The sequence below is a fragment of the Spinacia oleracea genome, chromosome 2, assembly GCF_020520425.1.
Source record: "Spinacia oleracea cultivar Varoflay chromosome 2, BTI_SOV_V1, whole genome shotgun sequence".
Lineage (NCBI taxonomy): Eukaryota > Viridiplantae > Streptophyta > Magnoliopsida > Caryophyllales > Amaranthaceae > Spinacia > Spinacia oleracea.
Window position 1 is genome coordinate 49,573,966 of NC_079488.1, and position 8,331 is coordinate 49,582,296.

Below are 8,331 nucleotides of genomic sequence, written 5' to 3' on the forward strand. Positions count from 1 at the left end.
AAATAATCTTGATAAAGCCAAAGGTTTGTTTGCAGACGAGTTACCTAATGTCTTATGGTCCATACGGACTACGGCAAAAAATTCAACAGGAGAAACACCTTTCTGGCCATAGTGGTTGCCGAGACTATTCTTTGGGCGGATGCTTTGAAAAAGGACGTGAAGTGCGGGGCTGTCAGGGTAGCCCCTTGCTGTTGCAGGTAATCAGTTTATAAAAATCGTTTATTTTTGCGACTTTTTTTTTGTTTCGAATTGCTGATTTTTCTTTGAACAGTGGCGGCGCTGGAAAATTCCAACGCTTTAATGTTGAGCAGTGGAATATTCCAGGGCTTGGACTTTCTACGCTGATATGTTCTGGCGCTGTGATTGTTTTGTCCATTATCTTTTTTTCGATTCGTTTTATTGCAAACCTTGATAACTACTTACTAATACTTATACTGTTTTTTCAGGTCTGGATGATGGAACGACTTTGAATCCTAGAGGCTCCGTCTCATCTTAGGACCTATTGTCCCTGGGCTCTTGCCAGTAGGAAGTATCTACACCAAGGAGAGAATGAAGCCGAGTGGACTTCGTATATTACCCATGGGCTATGTACTCTCAAGTGGGTGATTGCATGATGGGGTCTATAGTTTATGACAGGTGGGACGGGACGCGCTGTTTTTACGTTACTTGCAGGACTAGTGCGCCCCACCTATTTGTTTCTGTACCGCGTTATGAGGCAGTATGGTCATCGAGCGGTTATCCCCTTTTTGGATGCTACTCCACCTAATGTCAGTTCTTATTCCCGTCAGCGTCTCTTGGGGTGGGCGGAAGGTTATAACCGCTTGCCCTGTTGGAATGTTACTACCGAGGGGAATATCACCTTGTCTGAGAATTACAAGTTTTGGATGAGTTCAGATGATGCTGCAGAGAGGACCCAAGCTCGTAGTGCTAAACCTGCCGAGATAATATAATCACGGAATAGGCCCAAGTATGATCGGGAAGTTGTGTTGAGGTCTCGAGATGCCGGTGTTAGAAGCCAAAGGAGGCAGACGGAAAGGACACGTAGGGCTGAGCATCCCTATGTTGATCATCAGCCTAGGCACAGGTTACCTGGGCGTAATGTTACTACGCCCGTAAAGAATGCTGAATTGGTTCCAAGTAAGGGTCGTCGTCGTGAGAAAAGTAAGAAACCAGCGTGGACCAGGGAGACTTCTGGTTCTGCAAGGGTAGCAGTTGAAGCCCCCAATATTACCGCGCCTGTTTCCGTAGCCATTCATGTTGAGGTCGTAGTTGATGCAAACGTGGATAAGGTGAGCAAGGCTCTCGCATCTATGGAGGTCGACGTGGGAGCAATGAAAGATTCTACTAAGGCGTCTGACTTCCATAAGGCGTTGTTTGGTGATCCTGATGATGTAGAGTATGGTGCTCTAGGATAGTTTGGGGTGTTTTGTGCCCCTTTCATTTGCGTAATGTCTTTAGTTTATTTCTTTTTGTTGGTGTGTTTATTTTTTTGTTTGAACTCGGGATGCGAGTGTTCGTTATTTCATATTTCAATAAAGAGAATTTTTAGAAATCTTGTATATGTTGCAAATTATTTGGACCAAATCCGTTTTTTGGATTGCCTACGTATCTGCACCAAGCTAACTTAATTAACTTAGTTTAGAATCAGGTCGCGCGTAGTTCTAGTTAATGATCCAGCAAAATAAATCTGAATGAGAAAATATTTGCATTTGTGGATGCCTTAGATAGTTTTAAGTTTGCACGAAAAAATTTGCACAGATTTATGCGATTATGTACCCCCCAAGTGTTCGGAATACTTTCTGTAAGGGTGCAGAAAGAATTCCGGACACTTTGGCCTAAGCGCCGGAAAGTTCCAGCGCTAGACTATTGAGCGCTAGAATTTTCTAGCGCTGCAATTTCAACGCTGGAAAATTCCAGCGCTTTGAGGTTTCCTGGACGCATACTCATGTTGTTTTCTGTGTACTGAATTTGCAAATTTTGGTGGTGCGCTAAAGGTTTTTTAAACCATTTTTAAGTATGCTTTGCGAGATTTTTGGGTCTAGTACGTGAAACACTTAATGATTTATTGTTGTATTCTGTTTTCGGGGCTTAAGACGGTTTTGTGAGTGGTGCTCACATGGGCAAGATGCGTACATTTATGTGTAGATATCTGGCGATTACGTGGTCCCTATTTCTTTAGCATTATTCTTCATTTATTATTTTTCTGCCGGTTGCCCATTTGTACCAAAGGTATGTTTGGTTTATACTTAATCGTCTTAAGTTGTTTACGGATTGACTGAGTGAGTTTCCGTTTGTCGGGCCAAGAGTGGGCCTTTACTTAGTTCGCAAAGTTTCTTTAATGATTTTATTAGACCGATAGTGTAGAGCATTTAATAACGTTGTTAATTTTATTGAAAGTAAATTAGAATTCTGAAACACACTTGGTAAAAAGAAAAAACATAAAGAGTACGTCTAACTAACTTTCTCGGGAAGCATCGTCCGAGATTTATTGAAAAAAACTTAAATTAGCCTAGGTGATAGATATTTTGGGCTTCTTTAGACTCAGATTGGACCCTGGGGTTCTAGTTCGGTTGCGGGTTCATCGGCGAAGGATCCTGGTTCTTGTCTGATCGTCATCTCAAAAAGATGATTCCTTTGGAGCTAGTACACTTGATAGTCCGGCGCCAGCCCTCTTCGTTTCCTGTAGCAGCGTGAGGTGACGGAGCGATTAACAGAATTGGATCGAAGTTTTTGTCTTGCAAGGCCAGGGTGACTAGGTCGGGTTCTTCTTTGAACGGCTTTAGCTCGTCGAACAACGACTGCAAGGCATGCTCTTCTATGGATAGATCATATTCAGGCCTGTCTAGAGCGAGGTACAGTGCCTCGTCCGAAAGGTTGCAATCATGGAAAATTTCTAGGCCGGGTTTCTGGATTCCATTACTAACAAATGGTTCTGGAAAGCCATAGAATGGGTAGTCTTCCTACTCTCGTACGAACATACTGTTCAAGGTCAGTTGGTACGCTTATATGGTGGGATTTTCTTGGCTGCCCCGATTTTCGGATCGTATCTTTTCTATGCGCCTTTGGTTTCTACGCAAGTCAGCTTCTCCCTGTCATGGTTTGTAGCGTAAACCGAATAGTGGGGAGCACATGGGTAAGGGGATATAAGTCATGTCTCTTCCCCTCATGCCCAGTGGCATCCCTAGAAAGTATCCATAGGAAAGCATCATCTTTGGTATAATTTTTGATGCTCGTGGATCCAAGAAAGTTAGATCGTATGCCTCAATGGCTAAGATGGTCTCGTCTACTTGAAAGTCGTACAATTCTTCCCGTTCGCCCGTTGTCTTGGTCATGGAATAGCTGACGTCAAGGTGGGGCTTGGATAGCTATTGTTACCCCGTTATGGTTCAACTTGACCATTTGGTGTAAGTGGAAGCTATTCCTCCCAGGTCGTGTAGCCATGGGCGGCCCAGGAGAAGGTTGAATGTGGGCTTGATGTCCACCACCTGGAACTCCATAGTTCTTGCTACAGGTCCGGTATGTATGGTGAGCTTAATCTTGCCGTACACTGCTCCCTTGGAGTTATCGTAGGCTCTTATTCCTTGACTAGATGACTGGAAATCAGTATCTTTCAGGCCTAGGAATTGAGTTGTGCAGAGCGGGAAAACGTTTACAGCTGAGTCGTTGTCTACCTGTCTGAGTGGGATGTTTTGGCCTTTGCATCCGACTACCAAGTAAAGCGCTTTGTTATGGGCGCTTCCTTCTTTTGGTAAGTCTTTTTCAGTAAAGATTATTGCCTAATCTTCTAAGTCCCCCGTGACTTGATTTACCACCAAATCTGGAGTAATATTTGTGGGGACAAAAACGACGTCGAGGTACCTGATCACTTTGTCACGATGCACTTTCGAGGTGCACATGAGATCCCAGATGGTGATTTCTGCCTTAGTTTTCTTTAACTGCCTTAGAAGAGGATCTTCGATAACCCTGGCTATGGTGTTAAGTCGGGTTTGTTCGGTGTTTTGCCGGACCGGGATATCGCTCGTAGGTGGCAGGCTAATATCCGATTTATAGTGTTAGGTTATGATACATATGACAAAACATAAATCATGCGGAAAACCTTAATGTCAGGAAAACATATTATTTACACATAATCATTTAGCATAATTCAGATGCATACACTTTGTAGCGTGCCCTCCCTAGCTGCGCCCGAACCGAGCAAAAATAAGTCTTTAGAACTCCAAGTGTCGTCCCTCCGTAGATAGTCCACAGCACGTCCGGATCCGCCTTAATCTTGACCAACTAGAATCGCCCTTAAGGTTCTAAGAATTTCGGCTAATAGGCTACAACTGTTTGGCTGATTTTGTTCCAAAATCTTACCTTTGAATGCTTCAATTGTCTGTCTAAATATGTGACCCTAGGCATCTATTTATAGAGTTTATGGAAAGGAATTATAATCCTATTAGAATACAAATCTATTTAATTATAATCCTACTAGGACTCTAATTAAACAAACTTTATCTATTAGGATTAGATTTAATCACATTACGAATCCTGGTAGCCTTAGGATGAAGGAAATAATGCCCTTGGTCCAAGTATGCATTCTATGTTAAATCTAATAAATGCGGTTCAGTATTAATTAACAAGTTAATAATTCAGTGAGATCAAGTGAGCTGAATGCCTAGCTAGAGGCCGCTTCAGTTCAAGTGGAATTAATGATATTAATCCACAGCTTACTCTTGACTGAACCCGTAGGGTCACACAAATAGTACGTAAACGGATCAAGTATTTAATGGCATTAAATACTCCATCTATGAATATTCGGAACCGACGGATCTTGGTTTCAGTGGGAGCTAAGATCGTCACAGGCAAGAAATGAATACTCCGGAAACGATGATATTGCCGGAAACGGAAATATGGATCGTATCGGAAATATGAATATTATCCAAGTCGTAGATGTTGCCGGAAACGGAAACATGGTACGTATCGGAAAATATTATTGGAAATGGAAATATTACCAGAATCGGAAATATTGCCGGAAACGGAAATATTGTCAGAATCGGAAATATTACCGGAATCGGAAAATAATTCCGGAAACGGAAATATTAAATATTTGTTCGAAACGGAAATTAATTCCGGAATCGGAAATATTAAATATTGCTCGTATCGGAAATAAATTCCGGAACTGGAAATTTAATCGGAAGCGTATCGTACGAATTAGCATCGGACGAGGCCTGCCGGACGAAGGCCCAGCACGAAGCCGGGCCATCGCCCAGCAAGCACGTGCGCCACAAGCCCAGCCAAGGCAGCGCCCAGGCCTACCGCAAGGCAGGCCCAGCGCGCGCCAAGGCCACGGATGCGTGGGCCGCGCTGCGTGGGCTGCTGCTCGCACGCGCATGGGCAGCCCTTGTGGCTGCCGTGTGTGTGTGAGTTTGTGCTCATGCGTGATTCCTAAAACTACAAGAGTCAGTGTATGATTAAATTTCTATTCCTAATTGGATAAATTAATTAAATAGAATTCATGTAGGATTCTAATTTCAATTAATTCGTATCCTACAAGGATTACGATTCCTTTTCCATAACTCTATAAATAAAGGCCTAGGGGTCATTATTTGTACACAAGTTTTAAGTATTCAAAACTAAGATTTTTAAGCAGAAAAATCAGCCAATATTCTTGCCTACCTAACCGAAAATATTAGAACCTTAAGGGCGATTCTAGTTGGTCAATCTTAAGGCGGATCCGGACGTGCTGTGGACTATCTACGGAGGGACGACACTTGGAGTCCTAAAGACTTGTTCTTGTTCGGTTCGGGCGCAGCTAGGGAAGGCACGCAACAAAGAGTATGCATCTAAACTATGCTAAATGATTATGTGTAAATAATATGTTTCCTGGCTTTATGGTTTTTCCGCATGATTTATGAACTGTCATATGAATCATAACCTAACAGTGGTATCACGAGCCCCTTATTATTTTCATAATCTAAATTGCATGAACATGGTTAAATATTACAAATTTGCAAGAATTAAAAGGGGTGATTAATTTTCGTAATTGTTAATTAATTGCAAATTGCGTTTATTTAATTATACGTACGCAGTTTTTCGGCAGTTTCTTCGTTACTCATCCAAATTGAGTGATTTTTGTGTCAATTCCGCATGTAAAAGGCATTCTAAAATTTTGACCAAAATAGTATTTTTCTGCCGAACCCAGAATTCTCAAATTCGAAGCCTAACTTTGACTTTTCGAAGGTTTTAGTTTTTCGAATGCAAAATTTCGTAAATTTAAGATGTTAAATTAAATATTTGCGATTCTTGTTGATAAATCTTGAATTTTTGATTGACCTACTGCATATGTTTAACAAGTTTGAATGCCTAGTCTTGTTAATTATGCAATCTAATTTGTAATTATGATTAATTTGTTGAAAATTAGAATAATTTAGAATTAATTTGATTTTCATAATTAATTGTAATTTAATTAGAAACCTATGATTAAAAACCACCATAAAAATTGTAAATTTACGATAAATTTTAAATTTTTATGACCTAGACTTGAATCCATAACAATCGGAAATCAATTGGATAATAAATTTTCGATTTTTTCGCCCTAAAATTATGAAATTAATATTATTTATTAATTTGTCATTAATTTTAAATATAAATTTTAAATTTTTATGCGATTCGTTCATAAAACTTGCACGCACGAAGCAATGGACGCTTCGTGTTACCCTTAAGGGGTGTTGTATAATGCGGGCATGCGACGACGAGCAAGGGAGCTCGTCGCCCGTGCGGCACGAATGCAATGAGCAAGGGCGTAGTGCACGAGCACAAGGCAGCAGCCCTGCCTTGTGTCGTATGCCACGAGCAATGGACAAATGGGCATGGGCGAAGGGCGAGCCAAGGCAGTCGCGTGTGGGCAGCAAGCGAGCTGCGCCACAACGCGCGCTGCCTCGCACAAGAGCGCGCAGCCTCGCGCGCAGCGAGCGCAAGCTCGCGTGCCACGAGCGCTGCGCCCAGCATTACTCGCGCGCACAGCGCGCGATGTCGCCCGCCCAGCGAGCGATGTCGCGCGCCCAGCGAGCGATGTCGCGCGCCCAGCGAGCGATGTCGCGCGCGCGCACTGCGAGCGATAGCTCGCGTGCGATGAGCGCTGGCGCGCGCAGCGAGCACCAATGCGTGCGGAGGCTTGCGATAGGGTAGCAGCAGCTATGCGACGAGCGCATGGGCTGCGCGCACATGGCCAGCAATGGCTGTGTGCGTACGGTCCATGGGCGTGCAACGCGTAGGATGTTTGCGTTACGATTAGATCGTTTTGAATGTTTAATTTGAAAATTTCAGTTCACGTAATTTTAATTAATTTTAAAATTAATAATTTGAATTATTTTCTTGGATTTTAATTTTGAATATTATAATTATAATAAATGTTATTTATTCGAATTATTTTACTAAAATTAAAATCATGAATTAATTTAAATACGACTGAAATTAAATTAAATTTTTGGATTCAATTATAAATTGATATGAGCTTTAAATTTTAATTAAATTTGTATGTTTCCGGTTAGACTAGAAATACATTTTTATGTTTAAAATTGGTAAAGCATATGAATTTATTGGTTTAAGTGGGAGCGCTTTTTAGTCATAAACTCTTGATTAGGTCTACAAATCCTTAAGGTTAAAACAACTTGATTAGAATTAATAAGGACTGAATAATTGGTAGATTATTGGTGCCCTTGATTAATTGCTGCAAATGTTTACGTGATGCATAATGTGTTTTACTAACCAGCTATGTGGGCCATTCATGATAATGAATGGGTGAATGGTATATATTGTATATGTACTGTTTTGCAGGTTATGAAGTGACTAGTATGGCCCAAATAGGATAGAAAATATGGTCTGCGTACCATTAATTTGAATGTAATTGGTCTAAAGTACCAAAGTTATTTTTCAATTCAAATATGGTCTGCGAACCATCAAATAGTTGTAATTAGTTATAGCTTATCCTATTTGAAGAAAATGGTGCCTCCCACGGAGATTTTCAAGACGGACTTTGAAGTCAAAGCTTCAAGATGAAGTCGGGCCATACTAGATCACAAATATCTTATGCATGTTTTAAGTTATTTATTGTTTTAAATATGTCTTAAAATGCATGAGATCAAAAGCTTGATTATGTTGCATGATTAAGGATTTTAGTTCACTTAAAATCTAACCAACATAGTAAGAGCCTTAAGTTCCAAACTTAAAAATTGAGTTAAAAGGTGCCATGCCAAAATATACACTTGCTTGGATATCCTTTACATCAATCTAGTAATAGTTTTCGCTCAGCGAGGTGTTACTTATTGGTCCTAAAGGGGCAAGGTACAC